The sequence below is a fragment of the Aquarana catesbeiana genome, linkage group LG11, assembly GCF_042186555.1.
Source record: "Aquarana catesbeiana isolate 2022-GZ linkage group LG11, ASM4218655v1, whole genome shotgun sequence".
NCBI classification, from domain to species: Eukaryota; Metazoa; Chordata; class Amphibia; order Anura; family Ranidae; genus Aquarana; species Aquarana catesbeiana.
In genome coordinates, this window is record NC_133334.1 from 802374 (window position 1) to 820279 (window position 17906).

A 17906-nucleotide genomic window follows, 5' to 3' on the forward strand; every position below is an offset into this window, starting at 1 on the left:
GACTCAGTCACACTTGATGCAGACCATGGACCACTTTCTGCTGACCAGACTGACCATCTATTATGGAGTTAGAATGGGTTATTCTTCCAAAACCTTATCACTTTATCATTTTTCATTTGACTTTCACATTAAAGTTAATTTTTTTCTACATCACAAAGTTGCATTTTTCCTGCACCTGAAAAGTCGCAATATGGCAGCAGGAAGTGTTCCAAGGTCTGCGACAAAGAAATCCACACTCAGACACATCTACATCTAACATTGAAGGAAAGCTGGATTAACTGTGGAGATTGTGAAGAACATGGCAAATATGCTTGGATTAGCTGTGTGTGTAGTTACATTGTCAGTCAGTCCATCCAGTTCAAACAAGAAAAATATCAATAGAAAACCTCCATATACACAATCCTATATCCAGAGGAAGGAACCTCCCCACACCAAGAATCATCCAAATTTACTTCAACATGGGAAAAATTCCTTCCCGATCTGCCAGGAAGCCAATGGATATTCCCCGGATCAATAATCAGATGTTCCCTGGATCAAAAATTGGATATTACCTGGATCACTTCCCCCTGGTGTCATTACCTAGAAATGTTAGTATCCAGCTATATTTTGTACATTTAGAAATACGTTCAGCGTTCTTAAAGCAATCTACTGAGCTGGCCAGATCCAGTTCTTGATGGAGTCTATTCCACATTTTCACAGCTCTTACTATGAAGAAGCCTTTCCGTATGTGAAGGTTAAATATTTTTTCCTCCAGTTGTAAAGTGTGCCCCTTGTCTTTTGTAATTACATAATATTACATAGTTACATAGTAGGTAAATGGTTGAAAAAAACACAAGTCCATCAAGTCCAACCCATGTATGTGATTATATGTCAGTATTACATTGTATATCCCTGTATGTTGTGGTCATTCAGGTGATTATCTAATAGTTTCTTGAAATTCTCTATGCCCCCCGCTGAGACCACCGCCTGTGGAAGGGAATTCCACATCCTTGCCGCTCTTACAGTAAAGAATCCTCTACGTAGTTTAAGGTTAAACCTCTTTTTCTCTAATCTTAGTGAGCGGCCGCAAGTCTTTTTAAATTCTCTTTCATGGAAAAGTTTTCTCCCTATTGTGGGGTCACCAGTCCGGTATTTATATATTGTGGGGTCACCAGTCTGGTATTTGTATATTGTGGGGTCACCAGTCCGGTATTTATATATTGTGGGGTCACCAGTCCGGTATTTATGTATTGTGGGGTCACCAGTCCGGTATTTGTATATTGTGGGGTCACCAGTCTGGTATTTGTATATTGTGGGGTCACCAGTCCGGTATTTATATATTGTGGGGTCACCAGTCCGGTATTTATGTATTGTGGGGTCACCAGTCCGGTATTTGTATATTGTGGGGTCACCAGTCCGGTATTTGTATATTGTGGGGTCACCAGTCCGGTATTTGTATATTGTGGGGTCACCAGTCCGGTATTTATATATTGTGGGGTCACCAGTCCGGTATTTATATATTGTGGGGTCACCAGTCCGGTATTTGTATATTGTGGGGTCACCAGTCCGGTATTTGTATATTGTGGGGTCACCAGTCCGGTATTTATATATTGTGGGGTCACCAGTCCGGTATTTGTATATTGTGGGGTCACCAGTCCGGTATTTATATATTGTGGGGTCACCAGTCCGGTATTTGTATATTGTGGGGTCACCAGTCCGGTATTTATATATTGTGGGGTCACCAGTCCGGTATTTGTATATTGTGGGGTCACCAGTCCGGTATTTATATATTGTGGGGTCACCAGTCCGGTATTTATACAATGAAATCATATCCCCTCTCAAGCGTCTCTTCTCCAGAGAGAATAAGTTCAGAGCTCACAACCTTTCCTCATAACTAAGATCCTCCAGACCCTTTATTAGCTTTGTTGCCCTTCTTTGTACTTGCTCCATTTCCAGTACATCCTTCCTGAGGACTGGTGCCCAGAACTGGACAGCATACTCCAGGTGCGGCCGGACCAGAGTCTTGTAGAGCGGGAGAATTATCGTTTTATCTCTGGAGTTGATCCCCTTTTTAATGCCAATATTCTGTTTGCTTTATTAGCAGCAGCTTGGCATTGCATGCCATTGCTGAGCCTATCATCTACTAGGACCCCCAGGTCCTTTTCCATCCTAGATCCCCCCAGAGGTTCTCCCCCCAGTCTATAGATTGTATTCAGATTTTTACCACCCAAATGCATTATTTTACATTTTTCTACATTGAACCTCATCTGCCATGTAGTTGCCCCTCCCCCATTCATTTGTTCAGGTCTTTTTGCAAGGTTTCCACATCCTGCGGAGAAGTTATTGCCCTGCTTAGCTTAGTATCGTCCACAAATACAGAGATTGAACTGTTTATCCCATCCTCCAGATCGTTTATGAACAAATTAAATAGGATTGGTCCCAGCACAGAACCCTGGGGAACCCCACTACCCACCCCTGACCATTCTGAGTACTCCCCATTTATCACCACCCTCTGAACTCGCCCTTGTAGACAGTTTTCAATCCATGTACTCACCCTATGGTCCATGCCAACGCACCTTATTTTGTACAGTAAACGTTTATGGGGAACTGTGTCAAATGCTTTTGCAAAATCCAGATACACCACGTCTACGGGCCTTCCTTTATCTAGATGGCAACTCACCTCCTCATAGAAGGTTAATAGATTGGTTTGGCAAGAACGATTCTTCATGAATCCATGCTGATTACTGCTAATGATATCGTTCTTATTACTAAAATCTTGTATATAGTCCCTTTATAGGGATGAGCCTGATCGAACATCGGGTGTTCGCTCGTTTGGCGAATACCAAACTTTATGGGACGTTCGCAGCTAATTTGAGCACCGCGGAACGCCCCATAATGCACTGCACCTGCATGCTTTGGCCAATCACAGGGCGCTCTGCTATGAGAGCAATGATTGGCCAAAGGCAGGGTGCCTTTAGCCAATTTTAGCTCAGGGGGCTAAGTCCATGCCCCACACTGTATCAGGCTGCTTACCCGGTGGGCGTATATATATATATATATATATATATATATATATATATATATATATATATATATACACAATGCAGTCAGTGTAGAATATATATACAGTGCAGTCAGTGCAGAGTATATAATACAGTGAATTGAAGTGGTTAAGGGGAACCCTATGACAGAATTAAGAACGGTATGGGTCCCCCCCCAGTCCATACCAGCCCCTTTGGGTTTGGTATAGAGTTTAAGGGGAACTCCATGCCAAATTAAAAAAAACAAAACAGCGTGGATTCCCCCCCAAAATTCATACCAGACCCTTATCGAGCAAGCAACCTGGCAGGCCAGGATTGGGGGAACAAGCGCTCACCCCCCTCCTGAACCATACTAGGCTGCTTGCCTTCAACATGGGGAGGGTGCTTTGGGGTTCCTCCCAAAGCTCCTTGTCTTCATGTTGATGGGGACAAGGGCCTCGTCCCCACAACCCTGGCCCGGTGGTTGTGGGGGTTTGCAGGCAGGGGGCTTATCGGAATCTGGAAGCCCCCTTAGCAAGGGGGCCCCCAGATCCCGGCCCCCCTATGTGAATGGGTATCAGGTACATTGTACCCCTACCCATTCCTTAAGAAAAGTGTCAAAAAATAAAAACCACAATACGCAGTTTTTGACAATTCCTTTATTAAAAAAGAAGAAAAAAAGTGTCCTATGATGTCCATCCATCTTCAACCATGGCTCCAACAGACCAGAAAAATGGAAAAAAAAAACCCAAAAAATGTCCGCCTCCATCGGAGGGTCCCGCCGACTGCTGTCTTTTCGCTGTGACAGCTGTTATATAGGTGATATAACCGAGTGACCCTGACCCTTCTGACGTCATGTGCCGTCAGAGGGGGGGAAGGGTCATCCGGTTATGTCAGCCGATGGCCCCACCCTTGCCTATATAACAGCTGTCACAGCAAAAAGACAGAAGCCGGCAGGAGCCCTCCTATGGAGACGGACATTTATTTTCTATTTTTCAGGTCCGCCGGAGCTGTGATTGAAGATGGATGCACATCGCAGGACACTTTTTATTTCTTTTTTAATAAAAGAATTGTCAAAAACTGTGTATTGTGGTTTTTTCTTTTTGACACTTTTCTTGGTGAATGGGTAGGAGTACAATGTACCCAATACCTATTCACATGGGGGGGGCAGAATCTGGGGGCTCCCTTGTTAAAGGTGGCTTCCAAATTGCAATAAGGCCCCCGCCCGCAGACCCCCACAACCACCGGGCCAGGGTTGTGGGGACGAGGACCTTGTCCTCAACATGGGGACAAGGTGCTTTGGTGGGCACCCCAAAGCATCCTCCTCATGTTGAGGGCAAGTGGCCTGGTATGGTTCAGGAGTGGGGGGGGGGGCGCTTGCTCCCCCCTTTCCTGGCCTGCCAGGCTGCTTGCTCGGATAAGGGTCTGGCATGGATTTTGTGGGGGACCCCACGCCATTTAAAAAAAAATTTGGTGTGGAGTTCCCCTAAAATCTATAACAGACCCGAAGGGCTTGGTATGGACTGGTGGGAGGGAACCCGCGCTGATTCTTTCCACGATTTTTATCTATATTGCAATACATTACAGCCGCCAGCAATTTTGTCTTTAGAAATTAAATTTTGCTGCAGCAATGTAAAACACATCAGAAAGATGCGCTACTTTACAGGCAGACTCTGGGGACCCCCCAGGCACGATATTTAAAAGAATATTTCATTTTTATTGTTTTACTTTAAGCATCATTAAAATCACTGCTCCTGAAAAATGCATTGATCCATGTCCCCTGGGGCAGGACCCGGGTCCCCAAAGGCTTTTTATGGCAATAACTTGCATATAAGCCTTTAAAGTGAGGGCGGTATTTTCAGGAGAGGAGTGTAGAAGGTATGACAGTGAGCACTATGTACAGGAGAGGAGTGTGGAAGGTATGACAGTGGGCAGTATGTACAGGAGAGGAGTGTGGAGGGTATGACAGTGAGCAGTATGTACAGGAGAGGAGTGTGGAGGATATGACAGTGGGCAGTATGTACAGGAGAGGAGTGTGGAGGGTATGACAGTGAGCGGTATGTACAGGAGAGGAGTGTGGAGGATATGACAGTGAGCACTATGTACAGGAGAGGAGTGTGGAGGATAGGACAGTGGGTGATATGTACAGGAGAGGAGTGTGGAGGATATGACAGTGGGTGGTATGTACAGGAGAGGAGTGTGGAGGATATGACAGTGGGCGGTATGTACAGGAGAGAAGTGTGGAGGATATGACAGTGGGCGGTATGTACAGGAGAGAAGTGTGGAGGGTATGACAGTGGGCGGTATGTACAGGAGAGGAGTGTGGAGGGTATGACAGTGGGCGGTATGTACAGGAGAGGAGTGTGGAGGATATGACAGTGGGTGGTATGTACAGGAGAGGAGTGTGGAGGATATGACAGTGAGCAGTATGTACAGGAGAGGAGTGTGGAGGATATGACAGTGGGCGGTATGTACAGGAGAGGAGTGTGGAGGATATGACAGTGAGCGGTATGTACAGGAGAGGAGTGTGGAGGATATGACAGGGAGCGGTATGTACAGGAGAGGAGTGTGGAGGATATGACAGGGAGCGGTATGTATACGAGAGGAGTGTGGAGGATATGACAGTGGGCGGTATGTACAGGAGAGGAGTGTGGAGGATATGACAGTGGGCGGTATGTACAGGAGAGGAGTGTGGAGGATATGACAGTGGGCGGTATGTACAGGAGAGGAGTGTGGAGGGTATGACAGTGAGCGGTATGTACAGGAGAGGAGTGTGGAGGATATGACAGTGGGTGGTATGTACAGGAGAGGAGTGTGGAGGGTATGACAGTGGGCGGTATGTACAGGAGAGGAGTGTGGAGGATATGACAGTGGGAGGTATGTACAGGAGAGGAGTGTGGAGGATATGACAGTGAGCGGTATGTACAGGAGAGGAGTGTGGAGGGTATGACAGTGGGTGGTATGTACAGGAGAGGAGTGTGGAGGATATGACAGTGGGTGGTATGTACAGGAGAGGAGTGTGGAGGATATGACAGTGGGCGGTATGTACAGGAGAGGAGTGTGGAGGATATGACAGTGGGTGGTATGTACAGGAGAGGAGTGTGGAGGGTATGACAGTGAGCGGTATGTACAGGAGAGGAGTGTGGAGGATATGACAGTGAGCGGTATGTACAGGAGAGGAGTGTGGAGGGTATGACAGTGGGCGGTATGTACAGGAGAGGAGTGTGGAGGATATGACAGTGGGCGGTATGTACAGGAGAGGAGTGTGGAGGATATGACAGTGGGCAGTATGTACAGGAGAGGAGTGTGGAGGGTATGACAGTGGGCGGTATGTACAGGAGAGGAGTGTGGAGGATATGACAGTGGGCGGTATGTACAGGAGAGAAGTGTGGAGGGTATGACAGTGAGCGGTATGTACAGGAGAGGAGTGTGGAGGGTATGACAGTGGGTGGTATGTACAGGAGAGGAGTGTGGAGGATATGACAGTGGGTGGTATGTACAGGAGAGGAGTGTGGAGGATATGACAGTGGGTGGTATGTACAGGAGAGGAGTGTGGAGGATATGACAGTGGGTGGTATGTACAGGAGAGGAGTGTAGAGGATATGACAGTGGACAGTATGTACAGGAGAGGAGTGTGGAGGGTATGACAGTGGGCGGTATGTAAAGGAGAGGAGTGTGGAGGATATGACAGTGGGTGGTATGTACAGGAGAGGAGTGTGGAGGATATGACAGGGAGCGGTATGTACAGGAGAGGAGTGTGGAGGATATGACAGTGGGTGGTATGTACAGGAGAGGAGTGTGGAGGATATGACAGTGGGCGGTATGTACAGGAGAGGAGTGTGGAGGATATGACAGAGGGCGGTATGTACAGGAGAGGAGTGTGGAGGATATGACAGTGGGCGGTATGTACAGGAGAGGAGTGTGGAGGATATGACAGTGGGCGGTATGTACAGGAGAGGAGTGTGGAGGATATGACAGTGGGTGGTATGTACAGGAGAGGAGTGTGGAGGATATGACAGTGGGTGGTATGTACAGGAGAGGAGTGTGGAGGATATGACAGTGGGCGGTATGTACAGGAGAGGAGTGTGGAGGATATGACAGTGAGCGGTATGTACAGGAGAGGAGTGTGGAGGATATGACAGTGGGTGGTATGTACAGGAGAGGAGTGTGGGGGATATGACAGTGGGCGGTATGTACAGGAGAGGAGTGTGGAGGATATGACAGTGGGCGGTATGTACAGGAGAGGAGTGTGGAGGGTATGACAGTGAGCGGTATGTACAGGAGAGGAGTGTGGAGGGTATGACAGTGGGTGGTATGTACAGGAGAGGAGTGTGGAGGATATGACAGTGAGCGGTATGTACAGGAGAGGAGTGTGGAGGATATGACAGTGGGTGGTATGTACAGGAGAGGAGTGTGGAGGATATGACAGTGAGCGGTATGTACAGGAGAGGAGTGTGGAGGGTATGACAGTGGGTGGTATGTACAGGAGAGGAGTGTGGAGGATATGACAGTGGGCGGTATGTACAGGAGAGGAGTGTGGAGGATATGACAGTGGGTGGTATATACAGGAGAGGAGTGTGGAGGATATGACAGTGAGCACTATGTACAGGAGAGGAGTGTGGAGGATATGACAGTGGGCGGTATGTACAGGAGAGGAGTGTGGAGGATATGACAGTGGGTGGTATGTACAGGAGAGGAGTGTGGAGGATATGACAGTGGGCGGTATGTACAGGGGAGGAGTGTGGAGGATATGACAGTGGGCAGTATGTACAGGAGAGGAGTGTGGAGGGTATGACAGTGAGCGGTATGTACAGGAGAGGAGTGTGGAGGATATGACAGTGAGCGGTATGTACAGGAGAGGAGTGTGGAGGGTATGACAGTGGGCAGTATGTACAGGAGAGGAGTGTGGAGGGTATGACAGTGGGCGGTATGTACAGGAGAGGAGTGTGGAGGATATGACAGTGGGTGGTATGTACAGGAGAGGAGTGTGGAGGGTATGACAGTGGGCAGTATGTACAGGAGAGGAGTGTGGAGGGTATGACAGTGGGCGGTATGTACAGGAGAGGAGTGTGGAGGATATGACAGTGGGTGGTATGTACAGGAGAGGAGTGTGGAGGGTATGACAGTGAGCGGTATGTACAGGAGAGGAGTGTGGAGGATATGACAGTGAGTGGTATGTACAGGAGAGGAGTGTGGAGGATATGACAGTGGGCGGTATGTACAGGAGAGGAGTATGGAGGATATAACAGTGGGCGGTATGTACAGGAGAGGAGTGTGGAGGATATGACAGTGAGCACTATGTACAGGAGAGGAGTGTGGAGGATATGACAGTGGGCGGTATGTACAGGAGAGGAGTGTGGAGGATATGACAGTGGGTGGTATGTACAGGAGAGGAGTGTGGAGCATATGACAGTGGGTGGTATGTACAGGAGAGGAGTGTGGAGGATATGACAGTGAGCACTATGTACAGGAGAGGAGTGTGGAGGGTATGACAGTGGGCGGTATGTACAGGAGAGGAGTGTGGAGGATATGACAGTGGGTGGTATGTACAGGAGAGGAGTGTGGAGGATATGACAGTGGGCAGTATATACAGGAGAGGAGTGTGGAGGATATGACAGTGGGCGGTATGTACAGGAGAGGAGTGTGGAGGATATGACAGTGGGCGGTATGTACAGGAGAGGAGTGTGGAGGATATGACAGTGGGCGGTATGTACAGGAGAGGAGTGTGGAGGATATGACAGTGGGTGGTATATACAGGAGAGGAGTGTGGAGGATATGACAGTGAGCACTATGTACAGGAGAGGAGTGTGGAGGATATGACAGTGGGCGGTATGTACAGGAGAGGAGTGTGGAGGATATGACAGTGAGCGGTATGTACAGGAGAGGAGTGTGGAGGATATGACAGTGGGTGGTATGTACAGGAGAGGAGTGTGGAGCATATGACAGTGAGCACTATGTACAGGAGAGGAGTGTGGAGGACAAAGTGGTACGATCGGGTTGTGATCGAATCTCAGATCCAGACAGTGATCGGCATGTCCAATAACTGGTTTCAATATAAAACATTTGGGGCTGTTTCTACGAATTGTATAGAGAGACTTTGGTAATAGGTATTCTGGAGGCATAGTGGGGGTGTAGGATCGTGTGATCGTGTATAGAGATCACAATCCTCTCATGATTCTCGCGGTGTGAACTCTATAAAACGCCGCGATAATCAAGGAGAGGAGAAAGACGAGGGGGTGGGACTTATCCGCGATAATCAAGGAGAGGAGAAGGACGAGGGGGTGGGACTTATCCGCGATAATCAAGGAGAGGAGAAGGACGAGGGGGTGGGACTTATCCACAATAATCAAGGAGAGGAGAAGGACGAGGGGGTGGGACTTATCCGCGATAATCAAGGAGAGGAGAAGGACGAGGGGGTGGGACTTATCCGCGATAATCAAGGAGAGGAAAAGGACGAGGGGGTGGGACTTATCCGCGATAATCAAGGAGAGGAGAAGGACGAGGGGGTGGGACTTATCCGCGATAATCAAGGAGAGGAAAAGGACGAGGGGGTGGGACTTATCCGCGATAATCAAGGAGAGGAGAAGGACGAGGGGGTGGGACTTATCCGCGATAATCAAGGAGAGAAGGACGAGGGGGTGGGACTTATCCGCGATAATCAAGGAGAGGAGAAGGACGAGGGGGTGGGACTTATCCGCGATAATCAAGGAGAGGAGAAGGACGAGGGGGTGGGACTTATCCGCGATAATCAAGGAGAGGAGAAGGACGAGGGGGTGGGACTTATCCGCGATAATCAAGGAGAGGAGAAGGACGAGGGGGTGGGACTTATCCGCGATAATCAAGGAGAGGAGAAGGATGAGGGGGTGGGACTTATCCGTGATAATCAAGGAGAGGAGAAGGACGAGGGGGTGGGACTTATCCGCGATAATCAAGGAGAGGAGAAGGACGAGGGGGTTGGACTTATCCACGATAATCAAGGAGAGGAGAAGGACGAGGGGGTGGGACTTATCCGTGATAATCAAGGAGAGAAGGACAAGGGGGTGGGACTTATCCGCGATGATCAAGGAAAGGAGAAGGACGAGGGGGTGGGACTTATCCGCGATAATCAAGGAGAGGAGAAGGACGAGGGGGTGGGACTTATCCGCGATAATCAAGGAGAGGAGAAAGACGAGGGGGTGGGACTTATCCGCGATAATCAAGGAGAGGAGAAGGACGAGGGGGTGGGACTTATCCGTGATAATCAAGGAGAGGAGAAGGACGAGGTGGTGGGACTTATCCGCGATAATCAAGGAGAGGAGAAAGACGAGGGGGTGGGACTTATCCGCCATAATCAAGGAGAGGAGAAGGACGAGGGGGTGGGACTTATCCGCGATAATCAAGGAGAGGAGAAGGACGAGGGGGTGGGACTTATCCACGATAATCAAGGAGAGGAGAAGGACGAGGGGGTGGGACTTATCCGTGATAATCAAGGAGAGGAGAAGGACGAGGGGGTGGGACTTATCCGCGATAATCAAGGAGAGGAGAAAGAAGAGGGGGTGGGACTTATCCGCGATAATCAAGGAGAGGAGAAGGACGAGGGGGTGGGACTTATCCGCGATAATCAAGGAGAGGAGAAAGAAGAGGGGGTGGGACTTATCCGCGATAATCAAGGAGAGGAGAAGGACGAGGGGGTGGGACTTATCCGCGATGTTGAGATAAAATTTGGTAGGCTGCCGGGATTTTTTTTTTCAGCTGTGAGAACTCTCTGCACTTGTTTGGAAGAATCGTGAAATGCTATTTTGAAGCTCAGGAGGGGAAAAGAATCGCGATTTAACGATTAATCGTGCAGTTCTAATATGGAGGATTTCTATTTGTTTTGTTTTTTTCTATTAAGTGAATGAGATGGACTTTTCTTCAACATGACTTTGTAACTTTGTAGAGATCCATGAATGGAGAGATATGTATGAAACCAATGAGCTCGATATACAGGCTTCATGTATTGTAGAGAATATGGAAATGGTGGCGGGAAATACATTATAATGACTGATATGAATCTTGTGTTGAATGGTCTCCATGATGACGGCATTATGGGAAAAGTCACCATGGGTATTGTTCTATTGGAGCCTATCCAGTTCAGGGGGCATCTCCATTCCCATGACTGAAACTGTAACAATCTCAGTAAGTCTTCTGTTGCCATGGTGACAGGCTCAACCATCCCAACTGGTGGACATGGAACCAGTTCAGTTGTTAAGGTGGCAGCTGGTTGTGACTTTCAGCTCTTTGCCATGATTACCTTCCCAATCACTGGCCCTGGTATCAGGATTACCTTCCCAATCACTGGCCCTGGTATCAGGATTACCTTCCCAATCACTGGCCCTGGTATCAGGATTACCTTCCCAATCACTGGCCCTGGTATCAGGATTACCTTCCCAATCACTGGCCCTGGTATCAGGATTACCTTCCCAATCACTGGCCCTGGTATCAGGATTACCTTCCCAATCACTGGCCCTGGTATCAGGATTACCTTCCCAATCACTGGCCCTGGTATCAGTCACCTACTACTTGTATTGTTACCAGAGCAACCAAATTTTCCCCTCATTCACTTTCCAGACAACCTTGTTGTTGTTGTGGCAACAGGCAATGCTTTACTCAATCAACTGCCCCCCCCCCGATCTTTTATTACTTCCCCCCATAGACTATTCATTACTGGATCTTTTATAAGTAGTCAGCGAGAGTGATGGAAGAGTAGAAGGATGATAAAATAAAAAGAGGTAACAGATTGTAATCATATCTTCGATATATAATAACCTTCTGTATACTAGTTGGGTACACACTATAAGAAGATCGGAAGAAGAATTCCGTACCATCAGACGATTATCTGTTCGATACTAGAATGCTTTCGACAGCCGATTCTGACTGTTTGGACAAAGAAAATTGAAGGTACAATTGAGAAAAATTTTATCGAACGTGAACACAACGTCCAATTTTCGCTCAATGTGGACAGTAATTGTACAGAAATAATCGACTAGAAAAAACACGCATGATCAGAAACAAAGAATGACCTGGAAGAAGGAGGCAGCAAACATAAAATCGTACTCAAGAAAGAACGTTTGCCTTTGTCCTGAGAGAATTTACAAGTTAATACCATTGTCAATTAAATCACGATACTCATCTTTGTGGAAAATCAGACGATCGTTCGTCAGATTTTCTCATAGTGTGTACCCCACCTTAGCTAAGCTTTGGTGTTAGGAACTCTAAAGGACCAAGCAGCATTTATACATTACATAACAGTCATGTACAATAAGGTGTAATTAAAGTGGAACTAAACCTTCCAATCCTTTAAAGTTGAGCAAGCTGCCATCTTGATGGGTTGGGGATGACAGTTCGGTTGAGAGCACAAGCAACTGTGACAGTTATCATTCATGGCATGAATCAATGGGGTTAGTTCTGCTTTGGCACATGCAAGATTAAAGTTCAGATCTGCAGATAACATTTTGGGCCATCCCTGCACAAGAGTAAAAGGTGGCCCTTTTGAGCCATCCCTGGACAGGAGTAAAGGATGGACCTTAGGCCAGACTCTGGACAGGAGTAAAGGATGGACCTTGAGCCAGACCCTGGACAGGAGTAAAGGATGCACCTTGGGTCACACCTTTGACAGGAGTAAAGGATGGACCTTGGGCCAGACCCTCGACAGGAGTAAAGGATGGACCTTGGGTCACACCCTTGACAGGAGTAAAGGGTGGACCTTGGGCCAGACCCTGGACAGGAGTAAAGGATGGACCTTGGGTCACACCCTTGACAGGAGTAAAGGGTGGACCTTGGGCCAGACCCTGGACAGGAGTAAAGGATGGACCTTGGGTCACACCTTTGACAGGAGTAAAGGATGGACCTTGGGCCAGACCCTCGACAGGAGTAAAGGGTGGACCTTGGGCCAGACTCCGGACAGGAGTAAAGGACGGGACTTAGGCCATCCCTGGACAGGAGTAAAGGATGGACCTCGGACCATCACTGGACAGGAGTAAAGGGTGGATCTTAAATCATTCCTGGAGAGGAGTTAAGAATGGACCTTGGGCCATTCCTGGACACGAGTAAAATGTGGACCTTGTGCTATCCCTGGACAGGAGTAAAGGATGGACCTTGGGCCATCTCTAGACAGGGGTAAAGGGTGGACCTTGGGCCATTCCTGGACAGGGATAAAGAATGGACCTTGGGCCATCCCTGGACAAGAGTAAAGGGTGGACTTTGGGCTGTCCTTGGGCAGGGGTAAAGGATTGACCTTGGGCTATCCCTGGACAGGGGTAAAGGATGAACCTTGGGCCATCCCTGGACAGGAGTAAAGGATGGACCTTGGGCCATCCCTGGACAGGAGTAAAGGGTGGACCTTGGGCCATCCCTGGACAGAAGAGAGGGTGGACCTTGAGTCATTACTGGGCAGGAGTAAAGGATGGATCTTGGGCCAGACCCTGGATGGGAGACCAGACCCGGTCATCAAGACCTGTATTCACAGCAACGGCAAAAGTCTCTACTCCCATCAAGTCCTGTATTCACAGCAATAGCAACAGCCTGTACTCCCATCAAGACCTGTATTTAGTGCTCCAGATCAGTTCTCAAGGATGGTTTAAGGACTTCAACAAAGCTGCTCAAAGCTTTTCCAATGTTTTATAAATGGTTGTTGGATATGTTGGTCTCCATAACTATTACATTATGGTAGTAGAAAGCCAAAAATGAGCTCCTGCCCACAATGTCAGCTGTGAGTTTGTTTTACATTGTAATAGCTGGCTTTGTTGTTTGTAGTAGCAGTAAGTTACAGCTGCCTGATGACCTCTAGAGTTTGTCACACTGCGCCCACCTCTGGAGGGAGGTTAGTATAAAGGGCAGTCAGAGGTCACTGATCTCCTTATCATGAATGAACCAGTAAGCGCTCAGCTGTGATCACTTCTAGGTTCACAGGCTCAGTACCCAGCAGCACCCGCCAGGACCTTAATAGACCATTGATGTCACATCTAGTCCACTATAATGTAGGCCATACAGTAGCCCTCTTAAAATGAAAAAGTAATAAAAAAGATTTAAATAAATTAAAAAAGCCCCTGTTTCTTCCCGACACGCACACACCCACACGTACCAGTATACACACGCACACACCCACACGTACCAGTATACACACGCACACACCCACACATACCTGTATACACACGCACACACCCACACGTACCAGTATACACACGCACACACCCACACGTACCTGTATACACACGCACACACCCACACGTACCAGTATACACACGCACACACCCACATGTACCAGTATACACATGCACACACCCACACATACCTGTATACACACGCACACACCCACACGTACCAGTATACACACGCACACACCCACACGTACCTGTATACACACGCACACACCCACACGTACCAGTATACACACGCACACACCCACACGTACCAGTATACACACGCACACACCCACACGTACCTGTATACACACGCACACACCCACACGTACCTGTATACACACATACACACCCACACGTACCTGTATACACACGCACACACCCACACGTACCTGTATACACACGCACACACCCACACGTACCTGTATACACACATACACACCCACACGTACCTGTATACACACGCACACACCCACACATACCAGTATACACACGCACACACCCACACCTACCTGTATACACACACACACGTACCTGTATACACACATACACACCCACACGTACCAGTATACACACGCACACACCCACATGTACCTGTATACACACGCACACACCCACACGTACCAGTATACACACGCACATACCCACACGTACCTGTATACACACGCACACACCCACACGTACCTGTATACACACATACACACCCACACGTACCTGTATACACACGCACACACCCACACATACCTGTATACACACGCACACACCCACACGTACCTGTATACACACATACACACCCACACGTACCTGTATACACACGCACATACCCACACATACCAGTATACACACACACACACCCACACCTACCTGTATACACACACACATACGTACCTGTATACACACATACACACCCACACGTACCTGTATACACACGCACACACCCACACGTACCTGTATACGCACGCACACACCCACACATACCTGTATACACACATACACACCCACATGTACCTGTATACACACGCACACATCCACATGTACCTGTATACACACGCACACACCCACACGTACCTGTATACACATGCACACACCCACATGTACCTGTATACACACGCACACACCCACACGTACCTGTATACACACGCACACACCCACACGTACCTGTATACACACGCACACACCCACACGTACCTGTATACACATGCACACACCCACACGTACCTGTATACACACGCACACACCCACACGTACCTGTATACACACGCACACACCCACATGTACCTGTATACACATGCACACACCCACACGTACCTGTATACACACGCACACACCCACACGTACCTGTATACACACCCACACGTACCTGTATACACACGCACACACCCACACGTACCAGTATACACACGCACACACCCACACCTACCTGTATACACACATACACACACACACACACGTACCTGTATACACACCCACACGTACCTGTATACACACGCACACACCCACACGTACCTGTATACACACATACACACCCACAGGTACCTGTATACACACGCACACACCCACACGTACCTGTATACACACATACACACCCACACGTACCTGTATACACACGCACACACCCACACGTACCTGTATACACACATACACACCCACACGTACCTGTATACACACGCACACACCCACACGTACCTGTATACACACATACACACACGTACCTGTATACACACGCACACACCCACATGTACCTGTATACACACATACACACACGTACCTGCATACACACGCACACACCCACACGTACCTGTATACACACGCACATACACACGCACATACACGTACCTGTATACACACGCACATACACACGCACATACACACGCACATAAACGTACCTGTATACACACACACCTGTATACACACACACCTACACGCACACACTTATGTTTAGGATGCACATACAAATACATACAACTGCCTGTGTTTGGAACTGATAACTAGCCCCCCTAGTTTGAGCCTTCACAACCACTTTAATTATATTTTTCTAGCTGCTGGCTTTGCAAGAAAAAATGCCAGAGCTAATTTTCTGCATAAAGCTGGCCATACGTGGATTGAATTTTGGCTGATAACTGCTGAATCAGCAGAGATTTTTCCTTGGGTGGCCTTGCCAGCATCACCCAGCTCGGCAAAAATCAATTTCTCACACTGACTTTTGTTTTTGGAAATAGAAAGCTGCCATATGTAACACTTTTATTTTTTGGGTTTAATACTAATGTGTATGAGTAGTAAAAGTTGGCAATAGTAAATTCTACACATGTTAGGGTTAAGGTTAGGCTAAGGCTTAGGTTTAGGGTTGGGTTTAAGGTTACATGGGTTAGGGTTAGGGTTGGGTTAGGCTTAGGGTTAGATGGGTTAGGCTTAGGGTTAGATGGGTTAGGCTTAGGCTTAGGATTAGATGGGTTAGGGTCAGGCTTAGGATTAGATGGCTTAGGGTTAAGCTTAAAGCGGAGTTCCACCCAAAAATGGAACTTCTGCTTTTCTGGTTCCTCGCCCCCCTCCGGTGTCACATTTGCCACCTTTCGGGGGGGGGGGGGGGGAGATACCTGTCTAATACAGGTACTTTGCTCCCACTCCTAGGCATAGATACCAGAGCCACCCGCGGGTATCTAGGCCACTTCCCGTCCCCCCCGCTGTATTCTGGGAGACACATGGGTTCCAGAAAACAACAGGGACCAGTGGGATAGCGCAGAACAAGTCGCGCATGCGCAGTAGGGAACCAGGAAGGGAAGCCGCAAGGCTTCACTTTCTGATTCCCTTACCAAGGATGGCGGCGGCAGCACGCGACAGCCGAGGGATAGACCAGCTTCGGGTGTCGACATCGCGGGCGCCCTGGACAGGTAAGTGTCCATATTTTAAAAGTCAGCAGCTGCAGTATTTGTAGCTGCTGACTTTAAAACAAAAACAAAAAAATGGCAGAACTCCACTTTAAGGCTAGGAATAGGCTTAGGGTTGGGAATAGGCTTAGGATTAGATGGGCTAGGGTTAGGGATAGGCTTAGGGTTAGGGATAGGCTTAGGGATAAGCTTAGGGTTAGGCTTAGGGTTAGGTATAGGCTTAGGGATAGGCTTAGGGATAGGCTTAGGGTTAGGCTTAGGGATAGGCTTAGGCTTAGGGATAGGCTTAGGGTTAGGGATAGGCTTAGGGTTAGGGTTAGGATTAGGGTTAGAGATAGGGTTAGGCTTAGGGTTAGGGATAGGCTTATGGTTAGGGATAGGCTTAGGGATAGGCTTAGGGTTAGGGATAGGCTTAGGGTTAGGGATAGGCTTAGGGATAGGCATAGGGTTAGGCTTAGGGATAGGCTTAGGGTTAGGGATAGGCTTAGGGTTAGGGTTAGGATTAGGGTTAGAGATAGGGTTAGGCTTAGGGTTAGGGATAGGCTTATGGTTAGGGATAGGCTTAGGGATAGGCTTAGGGTTAGGCTTAGGGTTAGGGATAGGCTTAGGGATAGGCATAGGGTTAGGCTTAGGGTTAGGGTTAGGCTTAGAGATAGGCTTAGGGGTAGGGTTAGGGATAGGCTTAGGGTTAGGCTTAGGGTTAGGGTTAGGCTTAGAGATAGGCTTAGGGGTAGGGTTAGGGATATGCTTAGGGATAGGCTTAGGATTACGCTTAAAGTGGGGGTCCACCTATCTATCGTTTTTTTTTTTTTTTGGAGTTCATTCACAAACTTTTCTTCTCAGTATTACATACTCACATTTTG

General features: G+C 48.1%; 1 protein-coding gene across 3 annotated transcripts in view; it reads right to left on the reverse strand.

The window, feature by feature from the left end:
* Positions 1–17906, reverse strand: part of KCNC1 (potassium voltage-gated channel subfamily C member 1) — a 259258-nt gene that overhangs the window by 2119 nt on the left and 239233 nt on the right. The gene's annotated exons all lie outside the window — the stretch shown is intronic.